Below are 20,383 nucleotides of genomic sequence, written 5' to 3'. Positions count from 1 at the left end.
ACACCAGCTCAAGTAAGCAGGCCAATAAATTAATGGTAGAGTTTTGAAAATAAAGAGGAAAGAGAATTTTGTGGAATGTGAGAAAAAGAAGTATGGATGCCTGGAAGCAAGAAGAGGGGAAATATCAAAGGGTAAGGAGAGGAGGAGGCTATGTTTTTCCCTCTCCTTGGAATTCCTGGCTTTTCTCTTGACTTCTCTTAGCACATGTTGCACAATGGCTATACTTAGCCCCCACCAGTTAGAAATACCTGGCATATATCTTCTTCAATCTCTTGAACTTCAAATTTTATTCCAGTATCCTTGCAGTCATCATTATATTTGTTCACTTTGGGTCATTTTTCAAGTCTTGTCTTTTCTACTGTTGTTGGGGGAAGGCAGGAATCAGCTAATAAAAAGAATGCAAAGGACCCATCTCACATGTGCATAGAAGATAGAGTCAATGACTCCAAAAAGGTTCTATAAAGAGCTAGACTTCAAATATTTCAGAGTTTCTGCACCAGATAGCTATTGTCATGATACTCAATTATCCTTGTAGCACAAATGGTGCCATACCTAATACATAAACAAATGAATGTGTTTCAATAAGACTTTATTTGTGGATACTGAAATTGAATTTCATAAAATTTCATGTATCACATTGTCTCAGTGCAAAATCTTTATCAGTTTAATATTATGTATATTTCATTCTGTATAAGGATTTACAAGGTAGGCTTACAATGGCCACCTGCAGAGTCAGTGGTAAAAGAATGCAAAAGAGGTTTCTGAAGATCTGAAGGATCCAGTCAAAAGTCGACGACCTGGAGTTCACTGGAGAGACTGCATAGTGAATGTAAGTCCATTGCAAAGTTTCACACTTCAGAGTGTGAGTCCATATCAGGAAGCCAAAGATCTGCATTGGAAGATTTAAAAGTCTGCCCTGGAATCCTGGAGATGGATCTCCAAAGGCAATAGAGAAGACTGGAGCTCCTCTGAAGAAGTGAAACTTTTTTTTTCCTACTGATACCTCCTAAGCCTGGTCTTTCTGGCTGCATTACTGTCAACATTCTGATCTTCTGAGCTTCAACCAAACTCTCCCATCAAGCTTGGATCACAGTATTCTAGGGCTGATTCTCCAGTTGGCATCCACAGACCTTTCCAGACCCCATCCACAAGCCAGGTCCAAAGGCTTCTGTACAACATGGTGAGGTAACTTCACAGCAATGGCCCCACTCCAGTACCAAAATCTGTCTTAGTTACTCTCTTATTGCTGACGCACAATATCTGACACCAACAACTCCAAGGAGGAAAGGTTTATTTTGTCTTAGTTTGTAGAGGTTTCAGTTCTTATTCCACCAGCTCCAAGGCTGGGTGGTATGGCAGAGGGGCATGGCAAAGGAGGGTTGGTTGCTAAGGGCATGGCAGACAGAAAGCAGAGAGGGATCAAGGGAGGAAGAAGGGAGAGATACCCTTCCAGGCCATCCCCTTAGTGACCCATCCACCCATTCCAACCAGGCTTCACCTCTTATCATCACATTTAGCTATAAACTCATCAGAGACTAATCCACTGGTGACTATCACGCATTCATGAAACAGTCACCTCCTATGAGATTTGGGGGGACACCTAAATATAAACCATAACACATATCCTATTAATTTGCTTTTGATTTTCTTTCTCCAATCATTTAAAAACATTAAAAAATTATTTTTAGCTTGCAAGGCATACAAGTCTGATTTAGCCCATCAGTCATGATATTCAAACTCTTGGTTTGGCACAAGAAGAGCTTATTTCTTGTTCATAAAGCCACTGAAGTTCTTTTATCCATCTAGTGACTTGCAGATCCATGCTTTCTTCATCGGGCCTTGTTCTCATTTCAGCATGTGGCTCCCAAAGTTCACCAAAGGGGAAAGGAAGAATGGAAGGATCACATGTATGAGGTGTAATAAAAAATACATGGTGAATTTAAAAAATTTTAAAAATTATTACAGTATTACAATAAAAGACACATTAGCATTAATCCCCCTCAAAATACGCCACCTCACTTTGAGCACAATTGTCTTATTGTTCTTGCTGCTCTCTGAAGCAGTTCTGGAAGTTCTCTTTCATAAATGTCTTTAAAATGTGAGATAAAATATATGATGATTGGTGCTGCCAAATGCCATCCAACAGGAAGGTAGTGTCATAAGAATATTAAGGTGTGTCCTCATCAACCTTATTTATCATATTTGGTACCATGCAACTTGTGGCTTGTCCTTAATGTAAACATGATCATAAAAGTAATCATTTTTAATCAATCCAGGATATTGAGGCAGCCACAGCAGCACAACTAAAGATACTCATGAAAGAGGACTTCCAGAAATGCTTTAGAAAGTAGTAAGAATGATGAGTTAAGTGTATTCAAAGCAAGAAGGAGTATCTTGGGGGCATCAATGGCAATGTCTTTCACTGTAATAAATGTTAAAAAAATTAAACATTTACTGTACTTTTTGATCACTTCTTGTATTCTTAACTGTCTTGACCCAGAAGTGACACATGACATGTTGCTGGTAGAGTCCATTGTTCATAACTGGTCACATTACACTGATCTAATTATATAGAAAGTGGAAAATGTAAGGCAGCAGATGAGATGTGTGGTGAATATAGACATCTATGCCACATTAAATGAAAGAGTGAACAAAAATTAATCTTTATCCATCAAACATATTTCAGTTTTTGCAATTCTACGTATTTTCATTGTACTGCTAGATGCATATAACCTCTGAAAACCTTCCTCCAAATAAGAAAGAGTACAAACTTTTTCAAAAACCAAAGAATACAGACATATTATAGTAAATTTAATTAATGATCAAGATAATTCAATTCATTCTCATTTCTTCAAATATTTAGTGGCACGGTCTGTGTTTATTTTTATTATTGCTTTATTAAATGCTCAAATCTGTACTTTGTCTTCATTCTCATTTTAGATATTCTTTATGCTTGCATCTCATTCAGGTGATTAGAAAACATCTTTCTTTACTCAGTACTATATTACACTCAAAATGTCCAGGTAGAAATAATGTGCACTTTTACAATGCAACATCTACATTTTCCCTATTAGGTTACTTTAAACTATATCTTATTATTTGACTAAATAGAAAATTTTAATGTCTGGCAATTAAACTTTCCCATCAGTTGACTTCAACTGTCTTATCATTTTAGTATATAATCTTCAAATCACAGTTTCTCTCTTTATCATCCCTGTTCATTCTTGATTTATTTCTTTACTGTTTTTGTATGTAACCATATGCTCTCTACCATTATAATCACTGTCTGCCTTCACGGATCTTACATTTCAGTCAAGTAAAATTTTAGATCTCCCTGCTCTCTGAAGTGTTACCAGATAAGCCTGACCTTATGTAACCTATTCCTAACCTTGACTTCCTCACACTGTTGAGAATCTGAATCACGTGCTTTTTCACTTACTAATGTAGCGATACATAATTTTATAACTTCTTTAAATATTATTTCCCCATTTAGAGTTTAGTCTTCTCAATGACAGGAATAGTCTGTTTCTTATTCTACACAAACTACATTACACAAAATTCTCTTGTTTTTTATATATTAATTAATCAGCATATAAGAAAAAAAGACCATAAAATGTTTGAGTCTTTAACAGTTTTAGAAGTAAAAAATATTATTAAATATTATTTAAACATATTGCTGAATTTGGGAGGAATTGCTTGTATGAGTCAGTTACTAAAAATGCAATCTAGAAGACAGATGGTCAATGGATTATGAGTGTATTCCATAAATATTTATAATCAATTAGTCTGTAGTTTTACTCTCAAGAATGAGCCCAAACTTATACATACATCATTTTATGGGGGACAGTTTATAGTTCTGCACAAATATTAAACCTGTGGCAGATATAGCTTTAAAAACAAACAGTTCTAGATATGATTTACACACACATTCTCCATGGGTTTTTTCACCTTATTAGGAAATAAAGTTGTGATCAAAATTATTCATTTTCCTACACAGAGAAGACAAGTATTACAATAAGATGCAGCTAGAGGATATCTTTTAGGAAGAAAAAATAGCCCAAAAGGGGAAGTATAGGAGGATAACAATATGTAACCAGCACGCCACAGAATCAGGACTGCAAACTGTAATTACAACGTTGGGCATCAGTTAATGTTTTTCCAGCTAAGAGATCAAAGCATATGTAGGCTAACAAGTTGGTCCCACAAAGAGTCATTCACTCTCTGTTCAGTCAGCTGAAAAACAGAGATGAAGTAATGACGTATTAACAATTGTACAGATAGCTGCAACATAGAAGAGAATTGAAAAGAAATTAATTCAGGATGTGAGCAAGCCTGGTGACTCAATATCAAAATGAAAGGAACAAGAAGAAATATAGGAGATACTAAAAATGCCTCTAATTCTCTGATTTCTAAAAATTCTCTCAAATTGCTTTCAGAATCTCTTTTCAATGACTTCTAATGATGTAATTTCAGAAACTGTTATCGTTCAAACATCTTGGTCCCATAAAACATAGTCTCAAGTTTCATAAAGAATCACATAAAGGACTCCTTTTGAAAGTTAAATTAAGTCATTTTGGATATACTTAAAATATAGATCTGCCAATAGAGAAACATTTTATACTAAAAAAATGAAAGACTGATTTAAATATAAAAATAAATACCTCTCATTTTAGCACATTTGTGCTATAGTCAAGTGAAAAATGCTGAATTTGGGACAAATACAAACCAAGATAGTACGTCAAAACTTTGATACTGATTGGCTTCATATCCTAGTTTCCATGCTTATTTCTGTGCATGTATTAATTCCTGACTAATATTTAATCATTGTAAGAGTGATGGACTATCTCATTCATTCACTCAATATTTATATATTCATTTATTATAATTAAATTTTTGAGATTTAGTTTTTGCCAAAATTAGAAATTCTTTTATTCCCTGGCCATGAAATGTCTTTGTTATTTTCATCATCAGAAGACAATTTACAAAGTTCATCATTCTCTACATATTCTCTTTTAAGAGTATTATCTATAGCACATTTAGGTATTTTACTGTTCTTTGATATTGGTATATTTTATGATATATAGTAATTTAATCAGCTTGGGGAAGTAGTACATATACATAGCACATCTTAATTATTTTTGCTTAACCTTTTCTTCCCCATCTTCCCCATTCCTTTTATCCCAAAAGAGCTTCCCATCTCCATAGAGTCTATCTTCCTTTTCCCTATCATTACTTTTTTTATTTTGCTTTTTAATCTTGTGCATCTAGTTTATTTCACTTAGTATTATGGTTTCAAGGTGCATCCATTTTTCCTACAAATAATCCAAATTTATCTTCCTTTATGGCTAAATAGTACTCCATTGTGCCCATCTACCACATATTTGTATCCATTCATCTCTTGCTAAGAATATAGACTGCTTCCAAATTCAGCTATTATGAATTGTGCTGCTGTAAACATGGGCACACACATGCAGAAGTCTTCCCTGATCTCTGATCATGAAACGATACACATACTTTTACTGTCATTCTCTGACATGCCTTACTCTGCTTTATTTTTCATACTGCTTATTATATGTGAAATTACAAATTTATATGTATATTTGTTTATTTTCTGTCTTTCCAGAACAGAATGCAAACTTTATTAGAGCACAGATTTAGTTTATTACCCAGGTTAATGTTATAGAAGGTTCTTAATATGTTATTAAATGAATAGATGGGTAGGTGGATTTGGTAGACGTCACATTTTATGACAAGACCCATGTATTCAATGAGGTCTTTTGTCTTTGCATAAGAGTGACTAATAAAGAGCAAAATAAATGTTAGGCAATAGGAAGTAGGGAGATAGATCTTTTTTCAAATGGGACAGGGATCAGGAGATGAAGGGAGGTGGAGTGAGAGAAGAAAAAAGAATTGAGATGTGTTTCATACAGGTATTAACTCCTACAAGGAATGAAATAATTATGTAATGCAAACGTGTACTAATGAAATTAAAAATTTAAAAAATAAAATGGCATGTAAAACAGAGGTTGACTTTGAAAGATATAGACAGTAAAATGATAAAGGAAAATAGAATGTCTAGAAAAGAGTAAGTCCTTTGAATGTGGGTTAAAAGTGGGACTATATACAAAGACTTTGTTTCCAATTTTTCCTTTTCTCATATTTATTCCTTAAATAGGGAGGAGTGGAGGGGTTGAACAGAGAGCGGGGGAATGGGGAAAAAATAAGAAGCAAGATGTGTTATGTAAAGGTACAAACTCCCAATAATGAAAGTCAGCATATTGTATACCTATAATGTACTAATAAAATTAATTTTTAAAAGTGAGACTATATGTGTATTTGAAGACCAGTAGTTGCCATAAAGATTAATGCAAGGTGTTAGTTAAGAAAGCAAGCTCAGTCTAGTTTTTAAAAGACCAAAGAAGGTCGATGAAGACATTTTAAATATATCCCACAATAATAGTGATCCACTGAGGGTTACTGAGCAAATGGAAACATAATGACAAATAGATACACAAAGAAAAAATTGAAAGTATCTAGGATGAATAGAGGTATAGGAGGCTAATGAAATGCAGAGCAGTTAGGAGCTATTTCCATGGCAAATATCAAATAGTAAAACAGAATTTGTCTTTTTTTAAAAGAGGGTGAATGCAAGAAATACAATGCATAGGAAATAAAGCAAATCAATATACTTTCTTTCCAAACCCTTAGGAAATAGTGGAACCCATCTTCCTTCATAAGACACTTAACATATTTAATTTTATAACACTTTACTATCATCATTTAATAAGTTGGAGTAATAAAAGGAATTATAGAAAATAAAACTGACATAAAGTGAAACAATTTTCCTAGTTTGCTTCAGTGATTTTAAAGTAATGTTTATAGTCATCATATTTTATTTAGTCAAAATAAAAAACAGAGCCAGATGATTATGTTCCCTATAGCGGAAGGCTTGGCAAATTGTCATAGAGGCAGAACCGGCTTTCATATTGCATGGATGTTTTAGAAGGATGAGTAGTATAAAAGTTTAAAATCTCTTAGAACTATATAAATCTAAACTCTCCATACAAAAACATCACCAAGAATTAGGAAGAAAAGAAGGGGAAAAAAACCCCTCGATCTTTTAATAAAGTTCTTCTTACATCCTATTTATGTTTTTAATCCAAGAAAATAAGGAAGAGGAAATTTTTGAAAAGATATTAAGTGCTTACAATGAGACAGAGAACAAACTATTCAATGCATACTGGAGAAGCTGAGGAACAATTTTCATTTTAACACTGAAGAGAGACTGCATTCATTAAGTCCTTTATTTTTATTCTACACAGTGATGAGCATGTCTTGTTAGTTGTCAAGGTAATAACTATTAGTCTGAACATATCCTAAAGTATTTTTATGAATTTACCTATGCATTTATCTGCTTGTTCATTGTAGTTCTCTGTTTTATGGTCAAATGACAATGGATTTCATTTATAAATGTTGTGGACTTAATTGTTATAATGCTAACTGGAACTGATACAGCCTCTCCTACCAACATTATGTCATAATAAAGCACTAACTTTCATTGAAAAATTGTATTTGTGGTTACTGCTTTAATCTTCTGAATCATTTATGTCTTACTACATTTGATATCTTGCTAATTTTATATATTTGTTGCTTTGAAAAAAACTGAATGAGTCAAAATATCTCCGAGCATTTGTGTCAACTTGTAGTAAGTAGATGTCTTATTAAGACATCAAAAGTACTAACCATAAAAGAAAAAAAATAGGATAAATTGAAGTATGGTAAAATAAATAATTGTTCTTTAAACAATATATTCTATTTTGTATTAAAAATTTTTTATTTTTATTGGTACATATTTGTATTACACATGATTATATTCCTTGTGGGGAGTTAGTACGTGTACATAACACATCTGCTGTTTTCATCCCTTTTCCTTCTTTCTACCTCCTCCCTCCATCACTTGGTCCCCTTCTCTTTTGCAAGAGATCTATTTTCTTGTTTCCTATTATCTATTTTTTTATTTTGCTCTGTATTTATATTTTAGATTTCTCATACAAGAGAAACCATGTTATACTTAAGCTTGTGTATCTGATTTGTTTCACTTAATATTATAGTCTTAAGATTCAGCCACTTTCCTACAAATGAGTCAAGTTTATCCTTCTTTATGGCACGGTAGTATTCCATTGTGCATAAATTTCACATTTTCCTAATCCATTCATCTGTTGATGGACATATAGCTGCTTTCTAGATTTGTGCTGCTATAAGCATGTGTGTGCATGTACCACTGTAATATGATGTCTTTAACTCTTTCAGGAAGATGCCTAGAAGGGGAATATCTGGGTCAAGTGGAACTTCTAGTTTTAGTTTTTTGAAGAATCTTCATACTGATTTCCACAGTGGTTGTTGCAGTTTACATTCCCATCAACAATGCAGAAGTATTTCTTTTTTCACTTGCAGCCTTGCCAGCATTTGTTGTTATTTGATTTCTTGATGATGGCCATTCTTTCTGGATTAAGATGGAATTTCTGTTTTGATCTGCATTTGTCTAGTGGTCACAGATATTGAACTTTTTAATGTATTTATTGTCCTCTTGTACTTTTTCTTTTGAGAAGTGTCTATTTATTATAGTTGACTATTTTTTGTTGAGTCTTTTACTTTTAAAATTCAGGGTAGGGGTAACCAGATTGGGTTGCAGGTAGGTTAAAAGAAGTTCTAAAACAAATTTGAAACCAACCCACAGAATGAGAGCAGATACTCGTAATGCATATGTACTATGATATTATATATTATAGATATTGAAAAATAGAAAAATGGAAAATGATTTGAATAGACACTTCACAAAGATATTTCAAAGCCCCTTAACCCTATAAAAAGGTGCTAAATTTTATTAGTTATCTTGAAAATGCAAGTTAAATCATAGTGATAAATAAATAATAATAAATAACCACCCAAATGGGCAAATGAAAAGGAGTAATATTACCCTGCATTAGCACTAAGATAGAGTGAACTGAACTCTCACATATCACAGGTAGAAGTGGAAATTGCTAAAATCATTTTTGAGAAAAGTCTGACAATATCTTCTCTAGAATACATGCAAAACTTTTAGCCAACTACCTAACAGTAGTTGTATGCATGTTCTCACCAGAGGAGGAGCTTAAGGAGACTTTTGAGAGTATGTAAAAGTTTCTCACATTGTAGGTTGTCTCTTAGCTCTGTTGGAGGTTTCTCTTGGTGTGCAGAAGCTTTTTAGTAAGATGAGATCCCAGTTGTTGATTCTCTGTGCTTAGTACCAATAAACCTATGGGGGGAAAAGGCATATGTGGGTAAATACAATCTGATATGTTCAGTGGGTGGACACAGGAGACTGAAAAACCTTAAACTGAAAATGGCACAAAATTATAATGTTGAGCTAAGGAGTCAGATATAAAAAATAATAGAGCACACCACATCTTTATATAAAATGACAAAGTTGGACAGGCATGGTGATGCACCTCTGTAGTTCCAGGAATCAGGAAGGTGAGGCAGGAGAATTGGTGTGAGTTCGAGACCAGGGTGGGCTCAAATTGAATTCAAGTCTAGTGTGAACAACATAGTGAGGCCCTGTCTCAAAAAATAAAACAAAACAAAACAAAAACCAAAATAAAACAAACAGAATCCTCTCCAAAAAAACAAAACTGGCAAAAATAATATTAGTTGTCAGGAATCAGGAAAACAACTACCTTTTCAGGGGTTGGGTGGGTTGTTTCTGCCTGTAAGGAAACATGAGAAATCCTCGGGGTGCTTTCTGTGTGTCTCAGGCATGCCACAAATAAAAAACGAGAGTGAGCACCTTTCCAACCCCTCGTTTCTTATGGATTGGATCAACCTTTTACTTTTTCCAATACTGGGCACTGAATTAAGGATCTTCACACTGAGCTGGATCCCTACCCTTTTTTAGTTTTTCTTATTTTGACAAGATCTCACTAAGTCACTAAATTGTCCAGGCAGGCCTTCAACTTGCAATTGTCCTGCCTCAACCTCTCAGGGTGTTAAGATTATGGATATACACTAACATGCCTGGTCGATCTTGAAATTTTTTTATTTTTAATTTTTTTTTTTGGTACCGGGGATTGAACTTGGGTCCTTGTGCTTGCGAGGCAGGAGGCAGAACCACTGAGCTAAATCTCCAGCGCAATCTTGGAAATTTCTGACAAGGCAATGGACAAAGCATGCTAACTCACTTCTGTAAGGGATGTGCTGGATGTTCTGGATTTGTAATGAGGCTGAGCATCTTATTACTCATTTTATGGTATCTTCTTTTGAAAATTTGCTGTTCATTTAGTTGCTGGTTTATTTTTTATTTTCTTTAATTTGATATTGTTCTCTATTACATACGGATGTCAGTCTTTGATAAAAAGTTCATGTTTAAATTTTTACACATTTAAACATTTTATATATCAATTTTTTTGATTCCCATATTTTTTGTTTAGAAAAGCTCCTTATAACATATTCCATTATATTTTCTTTTTGTTCATTTTAGATTTTAAATTACTCAATATATTTGACTTTACTTTTGTGCATGGCATCATACAGATAGGTGCATAACTTCTTTTCCTGAATGGATGACTGAGTGTAGTAAAACTATATGTTGAGTAGTTTGTCATATCACTACTGATATTATTTGATTTTTTATAATTAACTGCTGCTAGAGATCAAACCCAGGGCCTAATGGGTGCTGAACACATTCTCTACCACTAAGCTGTACTGAAGCCCTCACTTCTGATTTTAAATTTTATTGTTATCATAAATTGCATTTTTTGGTATCCGTGTCTCTGTTTTATGCTCAATTGTATCATGGTAAATGTGTAGATTATGCACCAATATCACCCTTTTATGTTATTCTAGCTTATAATGAGGTTTGATAGTAAATTGAACAAGAGAAATACTTTGTTATTCTTTTTCAAATGAACTTGTTTATGCTTAGAAAGTTCTTTTTGTGATATTCATTAGCATTCTATCTATAGATGAATTTGGCGAGACCTACCATCCCTACATTAAATTCTTTCAATATAGGAACTTTTCTTGATCTCCCTCTTCTTCCCCCTCTCTATTTCTGTCTTAATCAAATCTTCCTTTACATTCTTCAGTAAAGATCTTTTGTTTTCTGCAATTCTGTATTTTTTATCATTTCTAGTTGGGTTTATATGTACTAATTTTATATATTTTATTGCTATTATGAATGTATGCTGTACATATAATTTTTATCTCATTGGTTATTCAAGATCCATTATTTAGTTTCTGAACTGCCCAAGGCCAAGCCACATTCCCATGTGACTGATGTCAGAAACTTTCCACACTTACCTCGCTGTGGTCATTATTCAAGGCAAATCCCACACATCCTTCTCAGGCCATCTCACCCAGCAGTTCTTTCTCATATCAGGATCAATATCGCAGTTTTATATATTTAGAATACTACTAAATTGCCTGATTATACAAATTTAAATAAGGCAGAAATAGTTTCTGTAAATTTTTTGTTCTTATGGTAGTTGTAAACTTATTCTGAGATTTCCTCAGCACAATAGAAATAGGACCTGAAAGGAGATCTTCCTAAAATCTGTACCGTCTCCTGGTACATTTCTTTTTCTACCATTATGCCTACCATAGTTAGTAATTTTGAAACTATGTTCTAAAAGGCTATTTTAGGGTCATATAATACATGTGCCTTTCAGTGGACAAAAAAGGAGTGTTGTTAGAGGAAAGGTGTTTCTTACACTGTTATCTGGGGCCGATCTTCTATTCTTTAGGAGGTACAGCTGAAGACCACTAGAGAAGATGTTTCTATTAGTTTTGTGATGATGAAACCACCCATGGTGAGATGCCTGTCCAATATTAATCTGCAGAGAGTGTAATTGAGAGCCTGAAGCTTTCGTTGGCTTGGCTGGCATTCACTTTAGTCTATATTTTTAGGAAAAATTTTACACCATTTTACAGAGAGGAATTTTGTATAAAATATGTGGACTTAGGACAGGTAGCACACTCGGGGCTGGGGAGACCACTCCCTTCTACCCTCTTGAATTTGGCAACACCCCAGGGTCATTTCTCCTTCCACTATACTAAGAAAAGCAGAAATAAAATAGGACCCAGGAAATCCCTATAGCTCCAGGCCAGAGCACATGTATATTAAATCTCCTGGCCTGACTTTCAGTAACCTACTCTAACCTTATTGAAGGTTCATAAATATGGGCTGCATCTCATACATATTAAATCAGAGTGAATTCTGGGACACAGTTGCTTGTCTAAAACACTTGAGATGATTCAGCACCCTGTCAACCATTTGTGTCAATCTTACCTAGAGACCCAATGAGAGGCAGCTGGGTGGGGTCCACATCCTTTAAAATCTGAAAGACTGATTAATCTGGGTGCTGTGTGCTTTCCTGTCATCCTCTGTCACTTTTCTGTTCATGCCACATATTTTTGACATGGAATTTCCCTGAGCACATCTTTCTATGATCTTCGATAAATGCAGCTGTTTTTCATTTACAATTGGATGCATGCTTTACAATTCTTTGCTCATCATACACAAGAGCCTGGAATCTATCTGCTGGATCCATCCCACGATATCCAATTTGTACAATGAAATAGGCAAATATACACAACAAAATTGTATAATATTCATATAATTCCAACTATATATGCTTTTCATGAATTTGCTTTAATTATCGAATTTTGAATGCTTAGAATAGAAGTTGATTTTATATGACTGGCTAGGGTATTTTCTGACCTTATTTAAGTGCTTAGGTACTAATTTCCTTATGCATGTGATTTATAGTAATACCTCAGTTCATGAACGCTTCTGTTCATGAACAATTTAGTTTGTGAACAGAAGTGTCCAGAAAAATTTTTCTTCTGTTCATGCAAACTCTGCATTGGTGATGAATAAGAATACAGACATCTTCCCCAGAATTGTGGAATGGATTAAGCTGGTGAACCAAGGTAGCACCGTAAGTGAACATCTGTACCTGAAGTGCAATGAAATATATAAATGCTTATCTCTTGTAGATCTTTGGGTGCAATAGAGTCCATCACTTACCCTTCTTCACAGTTTCACTATGCTAGATTTTCCCTCACAAAAAGACATTATTATTAAAGGCTTCCCTCAGGCTCTGTTTTTAAAGAAAGTCAGGCTAATACAGTGACCTTAACCTATACGATTTCTATGATCCTCAGTTTTATTGACTATAAAATGAAGAAATTGACCTTATTTACTCAACAAACCTATTAAGCTCTGATATGCCAATTTTATAATTTAACCACTAAATATTTTGAGCAAAGAAGTACCATAGAAACTCTGGTAGCCTAGTGAGAATTGTTGGAAGTATAAAGAAAATAAGCTAAAGTAATCTGGAGAACAAACACCTGGAAAAATACTGTCCTTGTACGGTAACTACCACAGAGGAAATAATACATTTATGACTATCAGAAAAGTTCTGAAATTGCACTACTGTAAATAGAAATATAAAAATAAATATTAAATAAAGAAAACTCAGGCAAAATCTTGGACCATTGCTAAGAGTATAATTGAAACAAGAAGGGCCTCATAAATCTATTAATTCATGCTCCTCACCAGGAAATTGGATCTGCTTTATTGCCAAAAAACTGAAACCCCTAGCTATTTATAAACAGAAAATAACATGTCCACAGAGCTCTCCCAACATGAAAATTTTAGTGGCAACCACACAACATCATATAAGCTTTACAGTGGCAGATTTAGCATATCTATGTGAGATGTTGCCCTCCATCCTCTACATATGGTGACACAGAATCTAGAAACTCAGAGAAGGAAGGGGTCTTAGATAACCCTTAGTTGAATCCTGTATTAGTCCACCTTGTATTGCTATAACAACATACACAGGGCTTGGTAACTTGTAAGGAAAAGAGTTTTATGAACTTACAGTTCTAGAAGTTTGTTATGGTACAGATCTAAAATGTACTCCCAAGGTCCTTGTGTTCAGAGATGGAGCTTTTGGAAGGTAACTGAACCATGGAAGCTTTGACTTAATCAGTGGATTTTTCTATTGATGAGATCATAACCTGATGATATTACTGGGAAGGGATGAAAATTTAAGAGGTAGGGTTTGCTTGAAAGAATTGCCATGGGTGCATGGCCTTGGGGACTGTATCTGCTCCCTAACCTCTTCCTCGATGGCTTTTTTTCTCCTCTCTGCTTCTTACTGCCATGAAGTGAGCAGATTTCCTCCACTTGCTCTTGCACTATGGAGTTTCTGCCTTAAAGTCAGTCTATCATGGACTGAATTATCTGAAACCATGAGCCAAAATAAACCATTCCTCCTTTAATTTGACTTTCTCATATCATTGGTCACAATGATAAAATACTTGTTAATACAAAATTTGAAGACATGGCACCAGTGTCACCTTGGAGTTAGTGAAGGCCTTGTGTTAAATGGTATCATAATGGTGGGAGCACATGCAGAAGAGATCACATGACAAGACAGGAAGCAAGAGACTGGAGAGAGGTCAAGTTTGCTGTCTATATAAAATGAGTTCTTGTGGGAAATAAAGCCCATCACAGAATACTTACCTTCATCCAAAAGCAGTGTCCCATGACCTAATTATTTCAATTATATCACTCTCTTAAAGGTTCTACTATCTCAAAACCACTACACTGCAGACCAGCCTTCTAGTATCTGGACCTTTGGGAAACACATTCAAACTATACCTAAACCACAATAAGCTCCTTTATTTAATTAGTGGGGAATTAGAATCCTACAGAAATAAAATAACTTACCCAAGGTTATACAACTGGACAGCAAAGGAAACAAGCAAAGAAATCATGCAGTGTAAATTTTTTTCCTCTACATTTTACTAAAAATTAAATCAAGCAGATGTTCAGGGAAAAAAGAACAAATATGCTACTGTATCAGGCTGGAGATATTTTTATCGCCTCCAGTAACAAGTCCTTAGTTATTAACTGAGATAATTACTTTCTGTAGACAATATGAAGGAAGAATATTATTTTTTCTTGTCCCTCTGCTATGCGGAACATTGTGAGTAAACAAATCTTTATTTTACTTTTTTATTAATTTGGGGGGTACATTTTAGGTATACAATATAATGACATTCATCATTGGAAATTTGTACCTTTACATGATATATCTTGGTTCTTATTTTTTCCCCATTCCCCTGCCCTCCCTTCAATCCCTCCACCCCTCCCTGTTTACAAAGAATTTGTTTCCATTTTTTCCTTTTCTCATATATTTTCTTTTCTCTCCTTTCCTTTCCCCAACCCCTCCCACTTCTCCTTCCCCTTTGGACCTTTTCTTCTTATTTCACATTATCTATTATACCTTTTGATCCTTATTTACACTTTCAGTTTCTCATACTAGAGAAACTATTCATTATTTACACATGTGTGACCTATTTATTTCACTTAAGAGTATGGCCTCAATGTTCATCCATTTCGCTATAAATGTCTCTAATTACTTATTCTTTGTGGCTGAGTAGTACTCAATTTTATTTTTAAAAAACCACATTTTCTTTATTCAGTCTCCAGTTAATGGGCAACTGGGCTGTTTCCAAGTTTTAGCTGTTAGAAATCGTGCCGCTATAAACATGGGTGAGCATATATCACTATGGTATGATTCTTTTAATTCTTTCAGAATGGTACCCAGCAGAGGAATACCTTGGTCAAATGGTCAAATGGGACCTCTAATCCTGATTCTTTGAGGTACCTCCATACTGATTTCCACAGTGGTTGCACCAGTCTGCGCTCCCACCAACAGTGAGGAAGGGCTCCTCTTTCCCCACAGCCCCGACAGCATTTGTTATTGGTTGATTTCATGATAGCAGCCATTCTTTCTGGAGTGGAGTGGAATCTCAGCATTGTTTTCATTTGCATCTCTCGAATGACCAGTGATATTGAACATTTTTTCATGTTTATTTGCTCTTTCTACTTCCTTGTCTGAGAAATGTCTGTTCATTTCAAATGCCCATTTTTGGATTGGGTCTAAAATGTGGGAGGTATGATTTTTTAAGTTCTTTATATATTCTAGATAGTAGATCTTTGTCTGAGAGACAGCTGGTAACAATTTTTTCCCACATTGTGGGTTGTCTCTTCACACTATTGATGGTTTCTCTTGCTGTGGAGAAGCTTTCTTTTTTTGCTACCAGGGATCAAACTCGGGAATTTCCAATTGTGAGGCAGGCAGTGGAAACTCTGAGCTAAATCCCCGGCTCCAGAAACTTTTTAATAAGGAGAGATCCCACTTCTTGATTCTTTGTGCTAACTCATGTGCAACTGAGGTTTTATTCATGAAATCTTTTCCTAGGTCAATGTCTTCAAGAGTTCTACCCAACCTCTCTTCCAGCCAGGTTAGTGTTTCTGTTTTACTATTTAGATCTTGAATCTATTTTGATTTAGTTTAGTGCATGGTGAGAGATATAGGTCTAGTTTTAATCTTTGGCAAGTTGAAACCCAATTTTTCCTGCACCATTTATTAAAGAGGCCATCTTTCCTCCAGTGAGGGTGTTTGGCTCCTTTGTCGAAGATGAGGTGGCTGAGTGAGTCTGAAGTTATTTCTGCATCTTCTAACCTGTTCCACTGGTCCTCAGATCTGTTTCTTTGCCAGTACCATGCTGTTTTTATCACAGCAGCTTTGTAGTATAGTTTCAAGTTGGGGATTGTGATACCCCCTGCCATGTCTCTGTTACCTAGAATTGCTTTTGCTATTCTGGGTCTCTTCTTGTTCCAAATGAATTTTTGGATTGTTTTCTCAACAGTCAGTGAAGTATGCTATTGGGATTTCAATTGGGATTGCATTAAATCTATATAGCAGTTTTGGAAGTATAGGCATTTTCACTATGTTGATCCTTCCTACCCAGGAATAGGAGATGTCTTTCCATTTTCTGATATCATCTTCAATCTCGCTTTTCAGAGTGCTGTAGTTTTCAGAGAAGAGGTCTTTGGTTTCTTTTGTTAGGTTGATTCCTAGGTATTTCAGTTTTTTGGATGCTATTGTGAAAGGAATTTTTGCCCTATTTCTGTCTCAGTGAGTGTGTTGTTCCTGTAGAGGAAAGCTATTGATGTTTGCGTGTTGACCTTGTAGCCAGCTACTTTACTGAATTTGGTTATTCAGTCAAGAAGACTTTTGGTGGAGTTCTTGGGGTCTTCTATATAGAATATCATGTCATCTGCAAATAATGACAATTTGACTTCTTTGTTTGCTATCTTTATTCCTTTTATTCCTTTCTCTTGTCTAGTTGCTGTGTTTAATATTTCCAGAACTATATTGAACAAGAGTGGTGATAGTGGACATCCTTGTCTTGTTCCTGAATTCAGCACATTCCACTTGGAAGGTAGGTCCAGTGCCACTTAGTTAAATCCCCACCCCTAAATCCTTAATATTCTAAAGGGATGACAAGTCAAAGCTCACTTTCTAGTTTGTGTTTAATGTAGTGAACCACAGCAAGGTGAGCAGTCCACACTGCTTTTCAACTGGGCCAGTGGCATCCGGTTGATAAAGACCACATCACATAGCACCTATTCAATAGAATGGGTCAGCAGGAAGCACCTCACTGAAGTACGTATAATTAAAAAGAAACCAATTCATCCCAGGTTGGCTTGATGTATTATTATTGAACCTTGATGTTTTAGGAGGTATGTATATTGTACCTAAAACATATCTTTTTTTAGATGAGTAAATAGTGATAGCATTCATATGATAAGTTTATAATAGCCTTGAATTGAAGACCTGAATCTGAAATTCCCTGGTTTATTTCATAGGTAATTGAACTACCTTAAATCTCTATTCTCTATTGGCATAATGATAAGTTCATTCATTTAGTCTTTTATTCAATAATATCTCTGTCTTTTAGGAAGGCACAACACAATGAGGACTAAAAAAATAAAGTGTAATGTATGCTGTAATGTGGAAAAATAAATAGCAAAATAAAATACTTTAAGCAATCACTGTGTGGACAATATAATATAATATGAGGTACAGGGTACAAATATAAGCACTATGAAGAATTCATAGAAGGGAGGCTGATTTTCTGGGTGATGGAATAAAGCAACAATTTTGTACATGAACTTACTTTGTACTTACATGTACTTACTTTGAATTATAGGCATAATTTGATAGCCTGGACAAGAAACATTAAGACCAGTGATAAAAAGACATTATGCATGCATATGGAACTCATCAAAAATTTGCAGGGAGTTATAGGTTTAGATCAAATGTTCAGCATCACTGGTCATCTGAGAGATGCAGATGAAAACAATGCTGACATTTCACCTCACCCCAGAAAGAATGGCTGCTATCAAGAAATCAACCAATAACAAATGCTGACGGGGCTGTGGGGAAAAAGGAACCCTGCTCCACTGTTGGTAGGAGTGCAGAGTGGTGCAACCATTGAGGAAATCAATATGGAGATACCTCAAAAACTAGGATTAGAGGTCCAATTTGACCCAGCTATTCCTCTGCTGACTATCTTTCCAAAAGAATTAAAAGAATCACACCACAGCGATATAGTGCACCCATGTTCATAGCCGCACAGTTTGTAATAGTTAAAGCTTGGAAACAGCCCAATTGCCCATCAACTAGGTAAAGAAGATGTGGTTTTTAAAAAATAAAATGGAGTACTACTCAGCCATAAAAAAGAAATTAGAGATATTTATAGCTAAATAGATGCACATTAAGGTGATACTCTTAAGTGAAATAAATAGGTCACACATGTAAATACCAAATAGTTTCTCTGGTGTGAGAAACTGAAAGTGTAAACAAGGAGCAAAATGTTTAATTGATAATGTGAAATAGGAAGAAAAGGTCCAAAGGGGTAGGGGAAGTGGGAAGGGTAAGCGAAAAGTCAGAAGGGAAAGGAAAAAATATGAGAAAATGAAAAATTGAAAACAAAGTTTTTGTGAATAAGAAGTGGTGGAGGAGTTGAAGAGAGGGCAGGGGAATGGGGAAAAAATAGGAACCAAGATACATCATGTAAAGGTACAAGTTCCCAATGACAAATGTAACTGTATTGTATACCTAAAATGTACCAATAAACTTAATTAAAAAAAAAAGAATCATCTCTAAAACCCCCATGTGCTTAGAGGCAGGACTTTTGGAAGATGATTAGATAGTAGGGGCACTATAGCTAAATGTGATGCAAGGAAGTGGGGTCTGGTAGGAAAAGGTGTGCCGCTGGTAGCATGATTCAGAAGGGAATATCTCTTTCCCCAGATCCTTCCTTCTCTCTCTTCCTTCTGGCCACTGTGTCCTGAAAAAGCAGACACTTCCACTATGGCCTTCCTATTGTGGAATCAGCCAACTGTGAACTGAAAACATGAGCCAAAGTAAACTTCTCCTCCTTTAAGTTGGGTATTGTGTCTTAATGACAAGAAAATGTGTAGGGTTAAAAAAAAACCCAAGACTAGAGAACAGGGGATACTGTATCTCAGTTTGGTTAAAGCTCAGAATTTGGCAGGCAGAGTAGGAAAGAAAAGTAAGGTCAGAAAGGCAAGTTGGGGCCAATATTAAGAGTATTAAATACCTATTAAATTTTTTCTATAATAAATGTAAATTAATCAAAGATTTAGGACCAGAAAATTAAATTAATGTGATTAGAACTTTTTCAAAAGGAGACAATCTGGCAGGAGTATATAAAGAAAAACATTAAGGAAGATGTACCCATGAGTAGACTGCTAATGAGGCTAATTCAATAGTCGAGTTTAGAGGTAAAATATGCCAGAGTGAATGTAGAAACAGAGGGCAGAGTACTATGAAGAGGATGAAGGCAAGAGTTGGGCCTGTTCTTGGAAAATTTCCACCAGTAAGATTTCCATTTCCTTGGAAGGAAGAAGAACAGCCAAGAAGAGAAAGAGTAAAGAGATAGAGATGAGAAAAATCAGAATACTTAAGCATTTTAGAATCCAAGCAAGAAAGAAATGAGAAGACAGGATCAGTTATGTCAAAGCTATGAGAAAGGTCAAGGAAGAGAGGCCAACAACAAATCAATAATGAGACTAGGAGCATTAATAACCACCAACAGGAAATAATCAACATTAGGGGTGGAGAATGCAGGGCTTGTAGGTGTTGTTGCCAGCAGTTTAGTGGTGAGAAGGGGTAGTTATATAAACTGGTACAATCTTCTGGAAGAAAAATTATATATATATAGTATATATATATATAATACATATATATATATTTGTATTTGAGTTGTTGGATAGATTTATGAACCAGGATGGTCATTAGTGGGAAAACATCAGAAGTAGTCAAAACTTGTAATAATCATGAATTAGCTAATTTATAATACATTTATAAATTCATAAATTCATAAAATTTCATAAATTCATAAATTCATAAAACCCGATATTATATAACCATTAAATATATGTCTT

The 20,383-nt window shown here is 34.9% G+C and overlaps 1 long non-coding RNA gene across 1 annotated transcript in view; it reads right to left on the bottom strand.

The window, feature by feature from the left end:
* Positions 1-189: 189 nt before the first annotated feature.
* The window catches only part of LOC147830071 (uncharacterized), a 31,385-nt gene continuing 11,191 nt past the window's right edge, over positions 190-20,383 (bottom strand). Inside the window, exons 2-3 of the long non-coding RNA XR_015443455.1 lie at positions 9,189-9,295; positions 190-385 (exon numbers count right to left, since the gene is read on the bottom strand). This is a non-coding gene — a long non-coding RNA (uncharacterized LOC147830071). The remainder of the gene's footprint in view (positions 386-9,188; positions 9,296-20,383) is intronic.

This window comes from Heterocephalus glaber, unplaced genomic scaffold (assembly GCF_053883595.1).
Source record: "Heterocephalus glaber isolate CG9 unplaced genomic scaffold, H.glaber_assembly_v1.0 deba00000331, whole genome shotgun sequence".
In the NCBI taxonomy this organism is placed as follows: domain Eukaryota; kingdom Metazoa; phylum Chordata; class Mammalia; order Rodentia; family Bathyergidae; genus Heterocephalus; species Heterocephalus glaber.
Note: the sequence above shows the minus strand (reverse complement) of the source record. Positions and strands in the feature narration are given on the sequence as shown.